The 21,740-nt window shown below is 38.2% G+C and overlaps 1 protein-coding gene across 5 annotated transcripts in view; it reads right to left on the bottom strand.

The window, feature by feature from the left end:
* The window catches only part of Rhobtb1 (Rho related BTB domain containing 1), a 129,897-nt gene that overhangs the window by 62,094 nt on the left and 46,063 nt on the right, over positions 1–21,740 (bottom strand). The window contains exons 1-2 of one of the 5 annotated variants that reach the window (XM_071611236.1): positions 10,422–10,464; positions 7,627–7,677 (exon numbers count right to left, since the gene is read on the bottom strand). The exons of 1 other annotated variant lie outside the window; for it this stretch is intronic. The gene's annotated coding sequence lies outside the window, so the exon portion shown is untranslated. Of the gene's footprint in view, positions 1–7,626; positions 7,678–9,730; positions 9,830–10,421; positions 10,465–21,740 lie in introns of those variants that run through there. 3 more of the 5 variants (XM_027931413.3, XM_071611235.1, XM_071611238.1) reach the window with 3 other exon arrangements.

Below are 21,740 nucleotides of genomic sequence, written 5' to 3'. Positions count from 1 at the left end.
CTTTAAAGAGATGTCAAAGTTTTATGTGCTTTTTTGAGAAAGCTAATATCAAGTCCGAAGACTCCTAGTTCTTAAGAACGCATCCTCATGAAGGAAAGTGTCTATAGTGCTGTGTAGTAAGCTGCTCACTGGAAGCATTCTCTAAGGATGTCAGTAGGCTGGCTTCTATAGCACCAGAGAGCACTTGCTGTGGTCAGATACAATGACAATTAAGCAACTGGATTTAAACATTTGTGAGATTATAACACATCAGTTGGGATTAGGTTATGCTCTGATTCAAGCAAATGAAGAAAATTCTTTTTTCAAGATTTCTCAGGTAAGTTAGACCATAAATACAGCTATACCTGCTGAACAAACTAATAGGAAAACATTCTCTGATCTTTCCAGACCAAATAAAGACTTGGAGAGATTTTAGTTGTCATATCAAAAGAGAGTCCATGGTCTACCTCAAATAAACAAAAATATTAGAATCTGAAATATTCTAGGAGTTAATTGCCGATCCTGGATACACATAAAAGAAAACCATTTCCCTTACTTGAAAGCCTCTTTCCAGGAGTCTTAATGATCAGCTGCCAAATTTAGCCTTTGGTTCCATGTCTACAATATCTATTACTCCCCCCCTTGCTTATTGATGTGAGGCCAAATTTTATCCCTCTTCAGAATGCACAAATGCAGATGTGTGGATGAAAGATGGAGGTTGGGAACCTACACTGAAAAAAGCCTGGAGAACAAGCTGTTATGAATGGAAGCACATGGCTTCATGACTCAGAGAACTAAGAGTACATTCACACAAAAGAATCAATGGCCTTGGTCATGTTATATGAGAAGGAAGAGAGAAGGAGGGTTGTAGAGAAGGCAGTCAAGAGGTTTCCTATTCATTATAATCATTGTGGGATTTGTTTTGAATGTTTTGGGAGAAAGTTCTTGGCAACTCTATTCAAAGTAACCACCCACTGGCAACAGCCCATCAACAGCAGCATGGATAAATAAATAATAATTTGGGGTCTATTCATACAAGGGAATACTATACACCACAAAAATGGATGAACTCTTGCTACATACATTATGAATGAATCTCACAATCATAATATTGGGGGAATGAAGCCAGATGCAAAAGAATACGTAGGGTATAATTTCATTTATATCAAGGCCAAAAGCTTGCTAAACTCATCTATGGTCAAGGTTGTGGTTATCTCAGCTGGGTAGTGACTGAATGGAGCACAAGAGGGCTTCTTGGAGCTGGTAAAGTTCTGTGTTTCTCTGTGGGTGTGTTCAGTCTGTGAACATCCTTTGTTATATACTTGTAATTTATAATTTTTTGTTTATGTAAGATACACTTCAAAAAATTTATTAAGTTCATATTCCAGAGCCCTAATGTAGATCTACTAAAACTACAGACTATATATTCCTCAGGGTATCCCTATAAATGTACAGCCAAAGTTGATGACCCCTGGACCAAGTGAACTACCTCCAGTGGCGTGCTGAAGCCAACCCCTACCAGTTTGTGAGAACAAGTTTCTAAATTCTGGGAATTTGGCAAGGCCATGAAAATAGTATTAAATATTAAACCATATAAATTTACTATTAAATAAATTATACTAAAATCAATAGCAATAAATAATCAAAAATCTTTACTAATCATTTTATCCTTCAGTACAATCTAGAATTTTGAGGTATTCATGCAATTTTATCTGTGTGGTGAAAATAACATAGAGGTGTGCTACTTGTTCCATCTTGACCCAACCTTGTGCTCAGTCACATTAGTAGTTTAAAATTGACCACAGTGGGAGTATTCATACTACATAAATTATTGATCTTATAAATCAGGGCTTATTGTTCTGTTGATTTTCTAGATTTAAGAAAATAATTAAAAAATTATTAATAATGCAGAATAAACTTAAAGATGTGTTGTATGTGTAGTTGTTACATTGTGAGTAGATTTGAGGAAATAGCCTCCCAGAATTTAAAAACTGTTACCCATGTCAGCAAAAAATCCATTCACATCTTTGATAAACAGGTACAATTTTGACGCATCTATTTGTTGTTTCACTTTTATCTTACTCAACAACATAAAAGAAAACATCAGCCAACACTTATATGGCAACTACTCTCTGTTGCCAATTGTACCATATGTTGATTTTGGATATAAGAGTTCGGCAATACCAACAAAAGTATTTTGTGAGGCCCAATTGGCAATATGGAATTTATACAATCTTTATGTCAGTAGCATTTATTTTTTTAGGTGCTAGTGACAACCTAAGGCCTTGCACATGCTAAGCGTGCAGAGTACCACTGAGCTATCCATCCAGACCCTCAGAGCATTTAAAAGTGATCTGCCAGCACTGTCTTCCCTGTTTAAGATTCCATGACTCTTTTTATTACTTAGAAATAAGGGGCTGGGGACATAGCTCAGTTGGGAGAATGCTTGCCTCACATGCACAATCCCCAGCACTACCAAAAAAAAAAAAAAAAAAAAAAAAACCAAGCAAGCAATGTAAGGTGATAATCTAATTCACAGGACAACTTTTAGCTTAAGATACAGTAATGTATTTACAACCTCACTACATAAAGCCTGGTCTCTTCAGATCAGCAGCTTTGGGATCAATGGGGAACTTGTTAGAATCCCACCATCTCAGGCCCCACCTAAGAAATCCTGAACCAGAAAGTGACTTTGAACAAGATGCCCATTCTTGCTGTTCACACATTAATAAGTTTGAGCACTGCTTTAAAAATAATTAATCCCTTGATGAAAACTGAAGCTTACATAGAAACTTGACTGTAATAATAAAATCAAGGACAATCTAGCAACTGTTTATTCCTAAGCCTCCAACCCAGGTTTAGCCACTTCAGAGCATTGAGAAAAACACATAACTGCTACTCCTAAACTTGAAGAAAAGGACGTACATCTTGCAATATAATTTGCCAAATACTAAAAAGGGAAACTGGGCCACCAGGAAAATAAATCTATTTGAGGTCACTTGGTTATTAATAAAGAAGGAAAAACAGGTACAAAAATAAGAAAACATATCATAACAGTGAGCTTTGGTGTGATGAATAGAATGTGTTGCCAAAGACCTGACTCCAAAAGTCCAAAGCAGGACAGCAAGTGCCACCAGACCAAGTGAAGCAGCTGGGGTAAGGAGTGTGATGAGACACCTTCCAGAGGTGTCACTGAGGCCAGGGTAGTTATCAAGAGCTGGGGCTGAAGGAGGAAACTGTAGTGTTTATACCTTTTCCTACCAATACACCAGTCGTCAACATACCACAAGGAAAAGAGCATACTTTACCCTACCCCATATTCATTTTGGCAATCACTCCAAATGAAGACAGGAAAAGTCAGTCGCATGCACATAAAACTGAAAGCAAAAGTTTTCTACTAGCGATCATTCTTTGGCAATCTTTCTTAGTTATTTGGCTGAAAATATACTGATGCTTTGAGAAGCAAAGGTCTGTGTGAAAAACACGTTAACATACTTAAAACAGGGTCCGGGAGAAAATCTCCAAGAGGAACTTGCCATTGGTTTGTGATAGAAACTAAAGCCATAAAATAATTCAAGTCAACCTTTATCAACCCTAGGGGTATGTGGAAAATAAATACATTTATGCCTGGGCTGCTGTACCCAGAGATAATCAAGGAAAAAAGGGTTATCATAACCAACTAGATGATATCAGAACTCAATGGCTCCAGTAAATTTAGGGGTGAAATGATTTGACTATCCCAACATAACATTTTCCTTTGAGATTCTCTGGGAAGGCAAAGAAGAAAACTAAGCCTTACTGAGCATCTACTATGTGTTTCACATGTGTGACTTCATAACATCCTCGTAATCCTCCAAGGGAAGTGATACTCCTCCTATTTATCGATGAGGAAAGTGAGGAAATATTTCACCCAAGGCACACAGCTAATTTAAAACAAAAAAGGTAAAGCTCAGTCGATATTAAAATGCTACAAGTAGATTGTTCAGAACTGAGAGCATGGACAGAATCAGAGTTTGGGGTGCTATTTTTTTTTTTTTGAGGGTAAAGGACTCTTCTGCCTTGACACTAGTGTAGATAACTGAGGTTTCTCTTAGTACATGTCTTTATACTGCTGGCATCCTCTTATCACCCATTTCTGGATGTGCCTTAGGTTTCAGAGGTATTTTGGACTTGGTAGTTGTAATTTTGGCTAAGTTGGAGGGTTTAGAAGACTTGGCACTTTTCAGGCAGTGTTATGTAATGGAATTGAGCCCTGGCTGGGATTTGGAAACCTGGGTTCAGTTCAGGCGGTGTCACTTATTAACTGAGAGTGGTCAAGTTGCATGGCTCTCTCGGGTGCCAGTATTTTATCAACTACATGACGTTGAACCAAGTACCCTGAAGGACTTTCCTGGCTCCACCATTCAACTCTCCTTGACTCAACTGTTTACAACTGTGACTTGCATCAAAATATATTAGAAATGAATTGAAGAGTTGGCAGACTTATACAGGCAAGACTGTGAGGTAATTCAGGGTATAAAAACCTAAAGAATAATTATCTAACTTCTATTACTCTTGCCATCTGAAAGAGTAATCTGGAATGAAATGGTTTAAAGTGTTTCTTTTTTTAAAGCTCTGCTTTGTATTAGCTCTTTAACTTAACATCTCTGAGTTCCATTCTGTGCTTCCATAGAACTGGAATTGATAACGAATATTAGCTGTCATGTAGTGAAGTGTCTCGTCTCCAGCAGGAGCATAAGAAGTGCTGGTTGTATTTATTGCAGGGGTCATTAAGGGTTTGGCCTATGGTTGGATAACAGTTCAAAGGAAACTTCTCCATAGAGGGATGGAGCCTGAGATCATAACCTCATTAACACTGGGAACTTGCCATTAACCTGTGTCTGTGCAATAAATAAACTCAGGTGCAGCGTGGAGAAATATAATTGCTCTTTTCTAGACCTACTGGCATTGCTTACTTTCTTTGTCAAACATGCTAATTCACCCTTTAGTGAATAAAACTGGAAGAGAGACAAGTGGACATATTTGGTGGCACAGCTGGAGGGAGTATTTGAAGACAGGAAAAGTCCTCAACATCCAGAAAACCTAGAAGGAGGTTGTTAAGATCTTTATTTTCCCATTTTCTAATTTCTGCCCTCTGGGCATAAGGAACAAAAGGTACCAGGAAGAGGAAAGGGTGGCTTTACTTTGTCTATAAATGAAAATAAACAAATAAATAAATAAACAAATAAAATGCAAATAAATAATCTATCTGTAAACAACCCATCACTTTGAGGGACTGCCTTTTGCCTCTATCCCCCTCAATGCTTTTCCTTTTCCTCTCCCCTGCCCCATCACTAACATACTCTCCTACCTCCTGCCCTTTTCCCTCTCCAGTTTTTTTAGAGATACCATGCTAATCTCCAGTTTTTGTGACTTCTTATTCCATCCCTTTCCAAGATATGTTTCAACATTGTAAGACTGTTAGAAAGCCTGGGTGGAGAAGAAGATGAATCCAAGGACCCAATTATGGGAAGCCAAAGGGGAGTGCTTCCTATCATGAGACTATACTGCTTGTTTTCTAAAAGATAGACCAAAAGAAAGTTTTGAAAATTTTCTCTGTTTTCTACAAGTAGATTCACCAACTCAAGCCAGCAAGAGTTCAAATGTTTCTAGACATTTTAAAAGAGGCAAGTGATGCCTATTAACCAAAGCCTTCTGAAGTTCAAAAAAGGAAACAAGTGATTGATTACTAATTAAGTGATAATTATTAGAGATACCATGCTAATCTCCAAATTTCTTTTGGCTCTAACATTATGTAATTGGCAGTATAATTTTATTGCTTTAAATAAATTATGGGGTTAGAGTTGTTATATTGATGTTTTTATGACACACCACTATCAAAACTAACCATATATTGGTTGACAGGTGTTGGCCTGTAAAGGGATCTTCCTGATAATAATAGCGCTCTTTTGGAATATGATTTATTTTCTAACAATCCATGATGAGCAACTTTTACAGGACAAAGCTCCTATAGAGGACATGTTCAACAACCCCTTAAATGCTTAAAAATGCCTCTTGACTAATTACACTTTTAGAGCTTTTAGCTTGAGTTGGGGGTATGTGGACATTAAAAAGATAATTATCTAAAGGTTTTCTTTAGTAAGTTGTTTCCTATTTCATTTTTTATTACTCCTTTATAGAAAACTCCCTAAGAAGGATTAACAACTGTTACAAATTATTCTACCTACCCCTCAAAAAAAGGAAGGGGAGGGAAAAGGGGGTAAGAGAGGGTTGTTAATTCAGACACAAACTAAAAACATCCTGCTTAAACTTCAGATGTTGCCCATTTCCAGGACTTTGGTATTATGTGTCCAAATCTATTTCTGTAGCACCTTTCAGACAAACTGAGGCTCCAGAAGGAATATAGCACTTGTAAACATCATACCAAATTATAGTGTTTTTTCAAAGATGCTGTGCAGAGTCAATCAGTCCATGATTTTGTTATGAAGCTCTTGAAACAATGTCATTGAGATATTTTAACTTAATGGCTCTGGACAACTGCATAATCTCTCCCCATCGGGTTGAAATTTCTACATTCTCTTTTCCCAAACTTTCACTCATTTATCATCTATTCAGACAAAACATGTGCTTGGAAAGTTTCTTCATACATACATGGAATTGCAAAGTAATCCCACAGAGTGGAAAATGATGAACTTTTTGTAAATATACCACTGGCTCCCAATTTGGCCTTCTGACTTGCTCTATCTTGATTTATTCTCTATTTTTTCATATATGAATGTTTAGTATTTTGCTTTTTAAATCTGTTTATAAAATTCTTGAAGCCAGAGATCTCATGATAAAAATCTTCTCATTTTTGACAGAGTTATGCTAGAAAGTATACATAAATACTTATATTATTTTCACTGTTTTACCTAAAAGAGTGGAATTTATTCTTTTGCAGTGGCTGGGCTATTGAGTGTTATTATATAAACTGCAATTATTAAGTTGTCCTAGACAAATCACTTAATATTTCTTTGCCTAAAATTTCCCTGGTAGAGAAGAATTTTTGAAGAAGTAGTTTATGTCTTGGATTAAGACAGAACTTCAAGAAAAATCCTATTTGTGCTATTTACTATAGGGATTAAATGTAGAACTATAGAACTTCCAACTCCTTCCTTATAGCCTGGGGTCAAGAGAGTAGTTTCACTTCATGGGAATTTTTTTTTTTTTTAAGGCAGAATGAAAACATAAATGTACAGAATGGAGCACACTGTCTAAGTTCATGCTAAATAAATATCAATTATTATTGTTTCAAGTTCTTTACAGGTCCAGAGTGCTAAGATCAAGACAGATGTAAACCTCAATTATTGAGTCTCCAGATCCCCCTAGTCTCAACTGTCTGGCACCAGACAGAATCTCCAAAGTGGAAAAAAAAAAAGTTTTACAAAAGACAAACTGATTCAAGGCTTGTTTTAATACCAGTTTACTCATAGAATAAAGAGAATAATCACTGAGCTTGTGATATGCATAACTGCGCACACAAAATGACAAAAACAAATCCTTTTAAGACAAATGACTAAGAAACCTGTTCTAAAATGCATGTTCAGAATTAAGACACAGGATGTCATCAGTCTATCTGTGGTCATGGGTTTGCACAAAGACACTGACCTGGCTTGCTGGAAGTGAAGAAGAGAACACCCTGCTCTCAGCTGGACTTACCTGCACAAAAGAGAGAAATATTTTTATAAATCTTACTGTCAGGAACACAGTTGTTTGCCCTTCTCCCCAAGAAAGGGTAGAATCCACTTTACTTCTGCTAAGTGCCAGTGTAGAAGTGGCATTTCTGTGGGTCAAATATATCTTGAAATAGCTAGGGTAACATTTTGTAGCATTTGTGAAAATACATTTCTGAGCATTTTGGAATGATTAAAGAAAAAAAAAGCATTTGGCCACAAACTCATGGATGGGAACAATGAAAACTTTATAGGCAGTTTACAATACACAAGTTATAGAAGTGGGCATGCTATTCCTCCAAAATAGAATTTTTAGACAACATAATCACAACTAAAGTCCAGAATGTCAGAATAAAAAGAATAATCACTGAATTTGTGATATGCATAACTGAGCACACAAAATGCCAACAAAAGCAATTCTGTTTTTTCTTATTATATTTGTATAATTAATAAATTGCATTATTATTTCAATAACATCAATCTGTTATGTATGTTTCTATTCCTATCTCTGTGATCACACACTGCCAGGTGTACTTAATATTTATACTACCTTCAGAAGCTGGGCAACTAACAGTAATAAGCAAGTTTAGAAGAATATTGACCATGATTTTATTGCTTCCCAATAACTTTTCAAAGCCTTCCATAATGAGATTGACTGGTTGAACTAATATGACCACATATGATCCAGGAATCTCCCAGGAAACCTAGTTTAATATAACAATTTACTGCCCACTCTACCTGTGGAGCAAGTTTGCAGATGTTATTTATGCTGCAAAGAGCTTGTGTTTATTTTCTAGTATCCACTGGCTCTCTAAGCATCTAAAAGCTTATTGGAAAGGAAATGCAAATTTCTAAATAGAGTTTGTAAACCAGTTTAACGGCCTATTGACTTTTTACTATCTGATGATAATGACAGGACTCATACAAAGAAGAAAATCACTAATAACTTAGTATTACTTTTGCAGTTTAGAATGTTTCCTGTAGAATATGCAGCACAGCCCCAGTTCGGGGTGGGGTGGCCCCAAACCAATGAAACCTCAAGCTGAGCATCTGGCTAAAGTTCAACAGGGCTCCCAGAACAGCATAGGTTGGAGGAGTTCAAAGTGAGGGAAACTTTTCTTAACTTCCTAGAGTTTCCGAGATCTTGATGCTTCTGTGTATATATCAACTTTCATGCATTTTTCCCCCAGCAAATGTGTACAGTCAGCTCCAGAGGCACAGCTTGTGTGCTGACGTGCAAAGCCAAGTCAAAACCCTGCGCTTGGCGCTCTCTTCTAACTTTCTGGCTTGTCCAAGTCTAAATATTGACATTGCTCCTCAGTTGAGATGTTTGATACTGCTGGGGATGGAAACGACACAGCTAACTGTAGGATCTAATGATATATTTTTACACACTTGTGCTTTCCTTCCATTTCTTTTTGGGGGAGGAGATTGTTTTCTCTTCTCTCCCCCGGGAGTATTTTCCCCGAAAGCTGAGCACACAGATTCAAGGTAAGGTGTGTGCAAGCCCCTCATGGCAGCACCTACCGTTGTCACAGCAACTCAAAACAGACTCCATAGACACGGGGTTTGGGGTGGAAGGGACGGAGCGCCAAATGTGGGCTCCAGTCAACTCTCAAGGGGTGCAAGTGCCAAAAGGGCCAGCGTATCAGCCTTTCTAGGTCCTCCCGTTCCCCACCACTGTCCTTCGAAGAAAAAGAGCTTTCTTGTAGGCGCGGCACCACCCCCTCCCGGCGCAGCCAGTCTGCTAAGGGTGCCGTTGTACATTTTCTCAGCTCCAAGTTAGGGGCGCGGCTGGGCGGGCACTCCTAGAAATCTCTTCTGCTTGCCTCTGATGGGAAGGTACCCGGCCTCACAGAGAGGCGAGGGCGGCCCCTACAGCAGTTTTGTCCCACAACTCACTCTCGGGGTGCTGCTGGCCGCTTGGCACGGCCCCAGGAGCCCCCACCTGCCACCCGCGGGAGCCAGGGTGGTGGGGGCTCCGCGGCTGCTGTTCGGAGAAGTTTCATACCGTAGCGCACTCACGACACAGAACCTACCCTGAAGCCGAGCGAGACGCGAGCACTCTCCGCCTTCAAGGGCCAGGGGGGAAGCGGGGGGCCCCGCCACTCAGCAGCAGCCACGGCTGCGCGCGGTCGCGGGTGTGCGCGGCCCCTGCGCGCGGCGCGCCGCCCGCCGCCCAACTTTGCACAAAGGCAGCATGGCACTGTCTTGTCTCGCCTGCCTCGCCTCGCCGGCTCGCCCAGCCGCTGCCGCTCTTCCCGGTCCGGGGCGAGAGGGGCTCGCCCCTTTCCACCGTTAGCCCTCCCCTTCTCCTGTCCCCACCCCGCTCCCAGGCGGTGCAGCCGGGCGGAACCGAGAGCCCGGCACCTAGCTCCGACGCGGTGGCGGCCGCAGCTCGCACTGTGACGTTAGCAGCCTTCGAGACTATTTATATCCACACGATTGGATTTCATTCATGAAACCAGGGCCTGGTGTGTCTGAGCTCTGGTGCGCGAGTGGCAAAGGTGCCTCGGCTTTGCGCAGACCCGAGCGGCCTCGGCTCGGAAGCGGACTACCCGGGGCAAACATGCGCAGAGCCGAAGAGACCCCGGCCCTTCTAACGAGAGGCCGCGAGGGGAGGGTCTGAAAGATCTATGCCCACGTCCCCCATTCCCAAAACCCCACCCATTCCCGCACATCTGTTGGCCCTTTGTCCCAGGCTCTGGAAAAGTAAGTTGGGCCACTAACCGGCTGGGTAGCATGGCTTTCTTCCCCTAGGAGCTGACCGGCCGCGGACTCCGAGGGAGGACATTGGCTTTTGTTTCAAAACCGAGCCCAGCTGCTGACTAAGGGCTGAGATAGCCCAGCCTCCTCCTCCCCTGGGCGGCTGCACGTGCTGGCTGGCTCTTGCCTCTCTACCACCTTCTCTTTGCAACTTGGCTGGAGGTGTCCACACAGCGGGGCGTAGCGACACACCTCTACCCCGGACCCAAGTAAAGAGGAGATTTACAATCGCTTGCAAATGGCTGAGTGAAGAGGTGAAATTGACTTCTGGTCTCTCAGGTAGTGTCAGAATTCTTGGAAGCCCCCAAAACAAGCCTTACCCTCCACGCAAAAACTCTTTTAACACTCTTCCAGATAGACTGTCCTCCCACCCCGCACCATGCATTTACATAGTAAATGCTTATAGAGTACCTACAGGATGTTAGGTACCCTGCTAAGCTCTAAGGAGGTGACAGTATATACAGCCAACCTATTCCCTGACCTCGGGAACTTTTAGTCATCCTGCTAAAATTCATATGCCTTAAACCCCCTCACTCACAACCCCTGAACAGACCACTGGGCGATTAAAGGACCACTGTGTTCAGCTATCTTAAAGGATATAATAATTTAATAAACTTTATTGATGCTGAGTACCAAGGGCTTGGGACACAAACATCACCAATGTATCCTTGGTCTTAACAAGAAATGTGTTCCCTATATGGAAAGGCAGGGGGGAAAAGGAGCCATATTTTATTTTAAGCGCCATTTATTTGTTCCATCCCATGCCCCCCCATCCCCCCCCCAAACATGAAAGCATTTCAAAAGAAACTTTTCCATCCCTCAGCCTTTTCCAGGAAAACATCTTCAGTTTCCCAGGTGGATTACTTTCTCCACCTAGAATTCCTGATGAATTTCGGGTCATTAAACATTTCTACTCTCCCTCCATTAGTTTATACATATATTCTCTTCTTAGAGATAAACACTATGGGCATGGAGAAAATGTTTTACAAGGAAAGGTATCACGGGTAACCTGCTCTGTTTGAACCATACTCACTGCACTATTGTTGGAAACAGAGTTATCAAGACTCTAAATTCTTGACACCATGAAGACAGGGCAGTGAAAAGTCAAGTAGGGGTGTCTCAAGAACTTCAACACACACAAGGGTCCCATCACTCACTTGACACAAACTGACTTCCTTTAGTCTATTTTAAAATGACTCCATTTTGAAAGGCTTAATCAATATATATTCCTTTCAGGAACACATTTCCTGGGAAAAGTTAATTAACCCTGTTCACTCCTAGCAATCACTCCTCTTCATTGCAAGCTATTTCTTTTCAAAATGCCCTAGGGGCTAAGATAGTAACTCAAATGAAATGAGAATCAACATGTGTTACAACCCTCACATGTGGCCAGCACAGGACTATGTGGCATAAAACCTATTTTTGTCATTTAATGGGCACAACAACTGAGGAAGCAGATGCTATTATTATCATAACCATTTTAAAGATAAGGTAACTTAGGTTCAGAAAAATTTATTTCCTAAAGTTTTGACAGCTGTATTTGCATCTGGGTCATTCTGTGCCAAAGTCTTATTTTATCTCTAACCTGCTTTTTAATATCTTGCCTTTCCTCAGTGTCTTCCATTCCCTCAGTTACAATTTAAAGAGTTAAGTTGCATGTCTCTCTTAAGTAGCAGGCAGGTGCTGAGAGCAGAAAGACACCTACACAAGGACACTAGTTGGCAGGCCATTGCCTTTTCCTCCCAGGGGCCACTAAAGCCCTCAGGCTTCCCAAAGACAATCCTCCTGAAGGGTATAAAGATCAAGTAGTCATTTTGGAATTGCACCTAAATCTAAGGGAAACTCATTGGAAGAGCTTTTAGGAAAATAAACTCGAATCAACAGCAATTCAGATATGAGGAAAAGTCATTGTTCTGGAATTCCTTCCAAGCAAGGGCTGAGAGCTAAAGAAGACGTTGTCTCATGGTGCTATGTAGCCCCTAAACCTTATACATTAAACCCCCAATTCTGAAAACAGAGAAAATGCAGCAAATTGTAAAGACTGCATTTTGCCAACAGGAAAGAAAAGGAACAAGAGCAAATAATTCCTAGAATCACTGCCATGAACATTATCTCTCATCTTTTATCAGTAGAAAAAAATACATCATTGTATACTAAAATTGTTTCTTGCTAATAAAATCATAACATTTGCTTTAAACATAAACATTGGTACCCAGGTGGATTAAGCAAACATTTTGTCTTTAAAGATTTTCATGTTTATATTACACAAAAGTGATTTTAAAACTTTTGAGTGACTTTTATAAGTCTTTAGGTGAAAAAGTATCCCAAATCTACATATATGTTCTGTAAACACAAAAGAACTCCCTCATGATACCCCCTTGTTTTGCCTCCCCCATCCATTAATCTATTCTTCATTTCCAGAGGTTTATAATTGACACATATTAATAGGGACATATAGTAAGTAATGTTTTGAGATTTATTTATTTATTTATTTTTACTAAGCATACTACCCTTGAGGTTCATCCAAGGTGTTGCATCTATCAATAATTCATTCCTTTTTATTGCTGAATAAATTTCTTTTTTATGGATATAGCAGTTTATTGATCTAAAGGAAGACATTTGAGTACTTTCCAATATTTTGCTATTATGAAAAACACTGAAGCAAACATTGTGTGTTTTCATGTGAACATAAGTTTTTTTCTTTGGGATGAATGCTCAAGAATTCAACTGCTGAGTCATATACTACATGTTTCATATACTATATATATGTAGTGTATGACTGTTAAAGCACAACTTTACCACCTTACATTTCCACAAGCAATGTATGAGAGATCTACAAATCCTCACCAGTATTTGATATTATCACTTTTTTTAAAAACAAATTTTTGGTTCTGATAGTTGTATGGACAAGCTATTGTCATTTTAATTTTCACTGCCCTAACAGCTATCATGTTGAACATCTTTTTATGGGTTTATTTGCCATTGTTATCTCCTCTTTGCTGAAATAAGTGTTCATATCTTTTGCCTATTTCACAGCTGGATTGTTTGTATTTTTACTGTTGAGTTTTTAGAATTTTGGGGGGTATATATTCTGGGGTTACAATTTTCAAATTGTAAATTAAATACTGCATTACAATGTAACTTTATTTTCTATTCAATTATTATTGTTCAACATTTTTACTGCCAGAAGTTTTATGAAGAATATTATTAAGTATGGTAAGTACTTACATAAAATTATAGGAGAAAGTCTTCAGGTTTATTGTGTAAGTTTTCATTTCAGCCTTCTATAACGGACACTGATACTGAGACCCCAGCCACGTAGAGCAAAGACCTGGTCTCAGGCGCATGTGCATATGCTACCTCCTGCAAAACATGCACTCGCCTAACCTAGGGGGCAACTTCCAGCCGGCTATCTCTCTGCCTGGAATACCTAAATTAATGCTGCTAATGGCTTTTTGGAGGAAATTATCCTAGGTGACAATTTCCAGATATTACAAGAAACTTCATGAACAAGTATTCACAGGGGTTTAAAGACATGGAAGGGAATAAACTCACCTACAGGAGCATTCTAAGCATGGATATGTTTGGTAAAAAAACGATCTGTTGAAAAACAACTGTTGGAGCGATTTCTGGAGTTAACAGCCAACAACTTTGTGGCTAAAAATGAAGTGGGTGGTTACACATTCAACATACTGCTGCTAAAATTTATGGACATTCTAGCTTTTAAAGAAAATTTTCTTGGACTCCAGAGCACAATACAAAGTTCAAGTCGTGGACTTATTCTGTAGCTTAGTACAAATTTTTTGCAATAGGGTTCATGGAAAACATCAAGGTCCCAGTAGGCTGGGCTGGGCTCTGGTTAATGATGAGGGACAAGAAAGAGTGATACTGTTCTGGGGCTCTTAAGTATTGATGGGTCAAAAAGAAAATGAGCTCCTGAGCTCCCTGTTGCCCTGAAACACCTTCTTGTACACAATCACTCTAGTTATCCTCTCAAAGTAAATGCTTCTCCAGGGTTTTTCTAGCCAGACTAGCTGGGGCAAGGTGCTGCCCAACATCCCTTTTGGGGCCATTTCCCCAGCATTCACATTGTTGACCGACCCTCACTGACCTTTTCTGTCCCAAATACCCCAGGAAGGCTTTGCATGCAGCTGTTGCTTCACAGATCTTTCACTTGCATAAAAGTGAGAACACCTCTGTCTGAGTGGCCCATGTGTGTGTGGTTTTGACTACTGAGACGTCACACAAACCAGTTCTGGAGATCTCTGCAGCTCCAATTTTCTGCCTGCTGTTCTAGGGGAAATCAGCTTTTGGGTGTGGCAATCAACTGAAGGCCATGTCCTTTGCCTAAAATCTGCAAGTGGAAATTGATTCCTCATCTTGGATTTGTAGTCCAATGTATATTGCTATTGGTTTTAAAAGTTTTTATGATATGCTTCTTTTTTATTTTAAAGCATCATTTTTTTGGGGGGGAAAAAGTATATATGAATGTTCAGCTACAGCATTAGAGGCTATGTGCTTTTTATTGCTCTATGAAGACAAGATATTTTTTACATTGTAGTTCCTATTTTACTGAGCACCAATGAATGAAAGCTATGTGTTGAAAATAGATGAAAAAAGTATTTTTGTATAGCATGTTAAATTATTTTTGTAGGTTGGCATAAAGTTCTTTCTGTATGGTTCCAGTCATTAGGTTTTCTTTTGGGATAGGATGAGTTTGGTAAAACTATGATTTTGCAAGCTCTGTAATTCTAGCTACATTCTTCTTCCTATCAAAACCTCTCCTACCAAGATGGTGTTCCACTGGTCTAGCTCAGCATGCACAAGAGGAGGTAGCAGACAGCCATTATGGTCATCTATCTGGCTTTGTTCAGGTATGGCATTACAGATTGTAAAATATGTACATCCACAATTCTAGAAAGGAGAAAAACATAACAGTCTAACATCCAATGTGTAGCTTTGGCTTTTTAAAGGTAAAAATATGATTATGTACTAGAAAAAAAATCTTCATTTGAAAGGGACATTTATTTTAGGAATAAACCAATATTAATAGATATTCTTAATATTTCAAAAGGTGTTAATGCTATACTTCAACTTTACCTAATTAAAAGTAAATTATACTTCTGTGTCATCACCATTTTATATAATACCATTTATATAATACCTGTTTCTCTTTACTAAACAGCTAAAAATACAAAACAAAACAAACCTTCCCCTGCCAAACCCAAAAAGCCAAAAACCCTAAACATAACATTAGAAGAATCAGAATGTAGTAGAAAGATAAATAAAACAATTTTATTTTGGTGATCCACTAATTAGCTATGTTGTTATACTCTAGTTTCTTAACCTTCCATACCACAATGTTCCATATGTGAAAGGGGGGCAGGAATAATAACTTTCTAAAATTATTGAGGATTAAGTGAAACAAAAATGTCTCATAAAAGTGTGAAGTTCTGTAAATACTGGGTCAATGTATAAATGGGCCCAATAAGAGGCTATTTAAAAGTTCTGTGCAGCACAGGGAATCATTTGATTTGGGAGTACCAAACATTCATTGTAGAGGAACTATATCATTCCCACAATTTATCCTACCCAATACTACCTGAAACCACTGCGTGTGTGTGTGTGTGTGTGTGTGTGTGTGTTTGTGTATGTTTTTGTGTATGTGTATCTCCAACAAATTCTGTGAGGTAGAAAGTTTTGAGTATTTTGCTCTGTTATTGACTTGCAACTGCTGTGTTTTCCTGAGCTATAAAAGTGAGCTACATTGTATTCAGAAACTAGAAGAGTATGTGGACTATAAATGTGCACACATACCTCATTTCAGAATATTATTATCACATTTTCCTGCTTACCAAGCATCTTAAATACATGTCAATTAATCTTCATGACAACCTTGAGAAATATTATCCTCAATGTGAAAAATGGGAAAAAGACATTTCTCCAGAGGGTGAAGCGTTTTGCTGTTAGCAGAGGGGGAACCAGAAATATCGACTAACCCAGAATTCTAAGCTTGCCCTTATGACCTTGTGGAAGTTCATATCCTTAAATAATTTAGTATCTAGTATACTAACTTGTATATAGATTCCTTTAAAAGGAATATAGGCTTTTAGAAACATTTCTGCTCTGGAAGGAGACCTAACAGTCTCTAGAATAAAGCTACATGATGAAGCTTTTCTTTAATTGGCACCATTACTCCTTTTATAATCATTCCTAATCTAAATGTGCAGAGAACCTGACTTCTTGTCCAGGACTCAAGAACAGACATCTCCATGAACACAGTTTCAGAGTAAATATTTGTTTAATATTTCACATGACCTAAATTTACCTCTTGGTTAAACTCCCCTATATGGACAAGCAGTTAACTGTATGACATAAGCAGTTAAGCACTTCAGGATCAGTCATGAAGGTGAACAATCCATTAACTTGTAAACATGAACCAGTGACTCTTGGATCAGGGAAAAAGTCTCACTTCCCATCACAATATCAATCTTAGAGAAACCTGAAGTTTTGGTGAGAGGCATGGAGTGTCACTGGATCTCCATAAACTGCATAATGGATAGCATTATGGGCAGTAAAGCCCATAGTAAAAAGTTTTTAATATAGGTTGAGTATTCCTAATAAGAAAATCTGAATTACTCTAAATTCTGAAAAATTTTGAGCACCCACATGATGAGACAAGTAGAAAATTCCACACCAGGAAACCTTGTTCCATGCACAAAATTATTAAAAATATTATATAAATTTGCCTTCATGTACATGTATAATGTATATGAAACATAAATGAGTTTATGCATTTAGACTTAGATCCATCCCCAAGATAGTGCATTACATATTTACAGAGATTCCCCAAATCCAAAATCTGAAACAGACAATTCTGATTCCAAGAATTTTGGACAAATGATACTCAATGTATAATGGCAAATGATAAAACATTTACAGGACTTCTTAGTTATAATTTCCTTTAATCACTCATTTATATAGGCCATCTACATAACTTTGGACAAAGCTGTGATTGTAAAGGAAGTTTGGCTTCATTTGTTCTATTGTAATTACTGCCAAAATTGATTACCCATAAAAACAGTACTTTGAGATTAAGAAATTGTTTCATAAAGGTTAAACACCAAGATCACTACCTGACTAATTCTTAATCAGTTACAAAACAAGCTAACGTTTAGTAAGCACCGACTATGTGTTGGGCATGGTGTTGAATGCTTTTACATTTATTAACTCCTTTAACTTTACAGAGGAAGTACAACCATCCACATCTTGTAGATGAGGAAGCCAAGAGTCAGAAAGTCCAAGTCTCTTGCTACAGGTCAAATACCTCTTAATATTTTATATTTTAAAAACCTCAGGTAGGTTAGAGGTTGAGTAGAGTTGAAGGGAACTGATATTCATGAGGATCTCATGGTCTTTGACAAGTGGCCAACACCTGTGGATGGGGTGTCTACTACCAATTCAAAGAAAACTCATGATTTCTGGGAAAATATACAACAGCCTTTAGTTTATTCCTTGCTATTTCCTTAAGGGATTATTGTTCCACTTCCTAATGAAACAGACAGGATACTTCAATAACGTCACCTTGTGCCAGCAATGTCATGTTGATAAGAGGGGAAAGGCAGGCAGAAAAAACAGCCTGTTGTACCAGATGGAGTTGCTATGAAATCTGATTTTAAAATGTGGGCAACATGGGTAAGGTAGGGACATAGTCTTCCAGTAAGGATAGCACTTATTCTTAATTATTGTAGTAAAGAATATTTCTTGCTCTTTTAATATTCATATCTGTTGATTGGGGGAATAATCTAGACATATAACCCCATTAGCTTGAAAATGGTGCTTCTTTCTTCTTAATTATTGTTCAATAAAATATCCTTGTTGAATACCTTGATTCTTTAAGTCACATGCCACCTGAGGGGACAGTAGTGTTTGTGTGAGATGGATACCAAATGAGGCACTAATCGGAAACAAGAAGTACCAAACTGATTCTTTTCTTAGCGGTTTTCAATACTTTAACTCAAATCATATCACTCTTTAATGGAAAGGTGATATATCATGTACTGTGACTATAGAGTTCTGCTCCCTTAGAAAGGAATCTATCACAACTATTACTCCTTGAAGTATTATTGTTTGTACTGTGTACAATTCTGGGCTTCATATTTCTTGTCATGAACCATTATGATGGCGGTTATCCTGGATAATTGTTTTTTTGTTTGTTTTTGTGGTGCTGGGGATTGAACCCAGGGCCTTGTGCATGTGAGGCAAGCACTCTACCAACTGAGCTATATCCCCAGCTCTTGGATAATTGTTTAGAGAAACACAGGTTTATGAAAAACATGCTGGAATTCTCTTTAACTGTTTACTCTTATATACTACTACATGTCAATGAGAGACTGAGATCCTGGTGGACTATGAAGTGGCTTGTTTTCTGTTTTTTTTTTTTTTTTTTTTGTATTAGGGATTGAACTCAAGGGCACTTGGAGGCTGTGCCATAATCCCAGCCATATTTTGTATTTTATTTAGGGACAGGGTCTCACTGAGTTGCTTAGCACCTTGCTATTGCTAAAGCTTGCGATCTTCCCATCTCACCCTCCCAAGCGGCTGGGACTGCAGGCATGCGCCACAGCACCTGGCTAAGTGCCTTGTTAAAGGGAACATTAGGTTGTAGCCAGTATAATTTGAGCCTTAATTTTATTTATTGTATTTCATTAAATTTAATGTATTCCACTTCATTTTGATTTAACCAAAGTGGTAAACTATGCTAACTATATCCATCACACTTTTTTTGACTTGGTATTCTTTTGGCCCTACCTAACAGTGAACAACAGAGATAGCATGGGGGTGTGTCTTGCCATTGGCCTGAGAGTCAGATAATGAGACAGTGGCCTGGCTGTTACCAGTTCCTTGTGGGAGCATTTTCTTGGCCAACTCATATCACTTTTCTCAAGGCCTAGTTTCCTCATCTGTGAAATAAACGTGCTCAGACCAGAGTATAGTTTAATGGCATACTAGACTTCCAGAGTGAATACACTTTTTTTTTTTTTTTTTGAGGTTGTGGGGATTGAATTCAGAGGTGATCTGCACTGAGCTACATCTCATCTTTGCATTTTTTATTTTGAGACAGTCTCACTAAGTAGCCCAGGTTGGCCTCCAACTTGGGATGATCTTGCCTCAGTCTCTTAAATAGTTGGGATTATGGGCATGCATCACCACACCTGGCTACACTATTCATTTTTAAATCATATTTAAAAATAGAGAAGACAGGGCTGGGGTTGGGGCTTAGAGGTAGAGTGCTTGCGTTAGACATTGGGTTTGATCCTCAGCACCACATAAATAAATAAAAGGACTGTGCCCATCTACAACTAAAAAAAAAAAAAGTCTTTAAAAAATACAGATGACAGAGTGGCCTCAAAATGTGTTTCACACTTTTATTATTGAAACATTTTAAATTTATTCAGTAAGCATTGAATTACTTCTTCCCTTGTATTTATTACTAAATCAAGCTGACAGTTTCATTAATTACTTATAGATGGCCAATTGATTTGGGGCAGTGCCAAATAAAATAGAGGGCAGTTAATTATATTCAAATATTCCATGCAATATTTGGTATATATTTCTGTAAAAATATTTCTATAAATATCAATAGTGTTTTGTATTTTTATTTGCTAAATGTGACAACTAACTTGGATTGGAAAGGGTAAATGAAGAGGGAAGAAAAATTGGATGGAAGGAAAGAAGACAAAATCATTTTTTGAATTACACAAATAATAAATTTAACAATAAACAGAAAGAGGGAAGATAAACTAGTCAAGCAGCAATTCTCAAAGTATGTTCTATGGAACAACCCTGGGTAAAAGTCTAATGGTAATGACTCTTTATTTTTTAAGTAAATGATTAAATTACCTTTTATTAATGAAATTTTTATTTTATTGCAAGACTTCCTAGGACATTATATGTAAAAGTAAATTATGCATTTATAAGAAGAAAATAGTCTACATGAGCTGCCCGTACCTATTTGACAAGGAGGATCTTCTTTGTGGTCTTAAAATACCTGTCTTTATGGTTGCAAATGAAATAGGAACACTAATAGTGTTTTATAGAACATACTTTGTGAGCATCAGAATAAATAATATAATAAGCAGCATACAGCATGGATCATTTATGGCAAATGTGTAATGACAAGGATGCTTCTTTCTGATTGGGAGTACATTTGGGTCAATGTAGTCAATTATTCAAAAATTATCTGTCCTGGTTACCCCAAACCACAGATCATTGCCAGCTATCATTACATGGCACAAATACTTCTATTTAAATTGTTGGTCCAGTGTGTACCAGCAATGCTGATTATAAAACATTGTTATTATTGCAGCACAGAAACAGCTTGACTCGGTATTAGAAAGTATTTTCTTACGTTAAATTTATGGTCTATAATGAGTGACAGACACTCAGAAGGGTCCAGAGTTTTGTTGCAAATGAAATAGGAACACTAAGCTTGTTTACAGCTTGAAAAAGTGTATGTCACAATCATGAAAATTAAGTATATGCTATTATGGTCAATGAAATATTTCTCATTTAAACATTTTGTTTAATTTATACTAATTTTTTGTCACTGATTTTTTCAGCCGAAACCCTGAGTTACTACTATTGTATGGTATTCTTCAAAAGTTTTACAGTGGGCCTCATTTATGACTAAGCTGGCAGTACTTCTCTGAGTGACTTCAATTGTTCCCAATTTGGTGCAGCGGTGTAACCACCACTGAGCCTTAGGAGTCAACCCAAATCCCTCCTCTCCCATCCTCAAAACCAACAACCTTAATCAAATACTAAAGTGATATTTAAAATGCTAAAAGGCAGACCCAAGTGAACAGAAGGGAGAAACCAAAATTTTGGAATGATGTGTCATTTAGTAACCTGTTTTTGAATAAATGGAAGAGTATGCATATTTTTTTAAAAAAATAATAGTAATAACAATCCAATACACTTTCTAAATGCTCACTCTGTAGCTATTGTCACTATTGAGTGCTTTGTCTCATTTAATCCTCATGGCAATCCTGGGAGGTGCTTATTATTCCCATTGTACATTGTTATGGTTTGGAATATGAAGTTTCCCATAAGACTCAGTGTTGAAGATTTGTTCCTCAATGCAGCAATGTTCAGAGGTGGGAATTCAAAGGTGGAAAAATGGTAGGATCATGAAGGCTCTGACTTCATTAATGGATTAATCCACTGAGGGATTCATATTTGGGTTTCTGTTATTTTTTAAATAGTTTATTGGTTGTTGAT

The sequence above is a fragment of the Marmota flaviventris genome, chromosome 4 (genome assembly GCF_047511675.1).
Source record: "Marmota flaviventris isolate mMarFla1 chromosome 4, mMarFla1.hap1, whole genome shotgun sequence".
NCBI classification, from domain to species: domain Eukaryota; kingdom Metazoa; phylum Chordata; class Mammalia; order Rodentia; family Sciuridae; genus Marmota; species Marmota flaviventris.
Note: the sequence above shows the minus strand (reverse complement) of the source record. Positions and strands in the feature narration are given on the sequence as shown.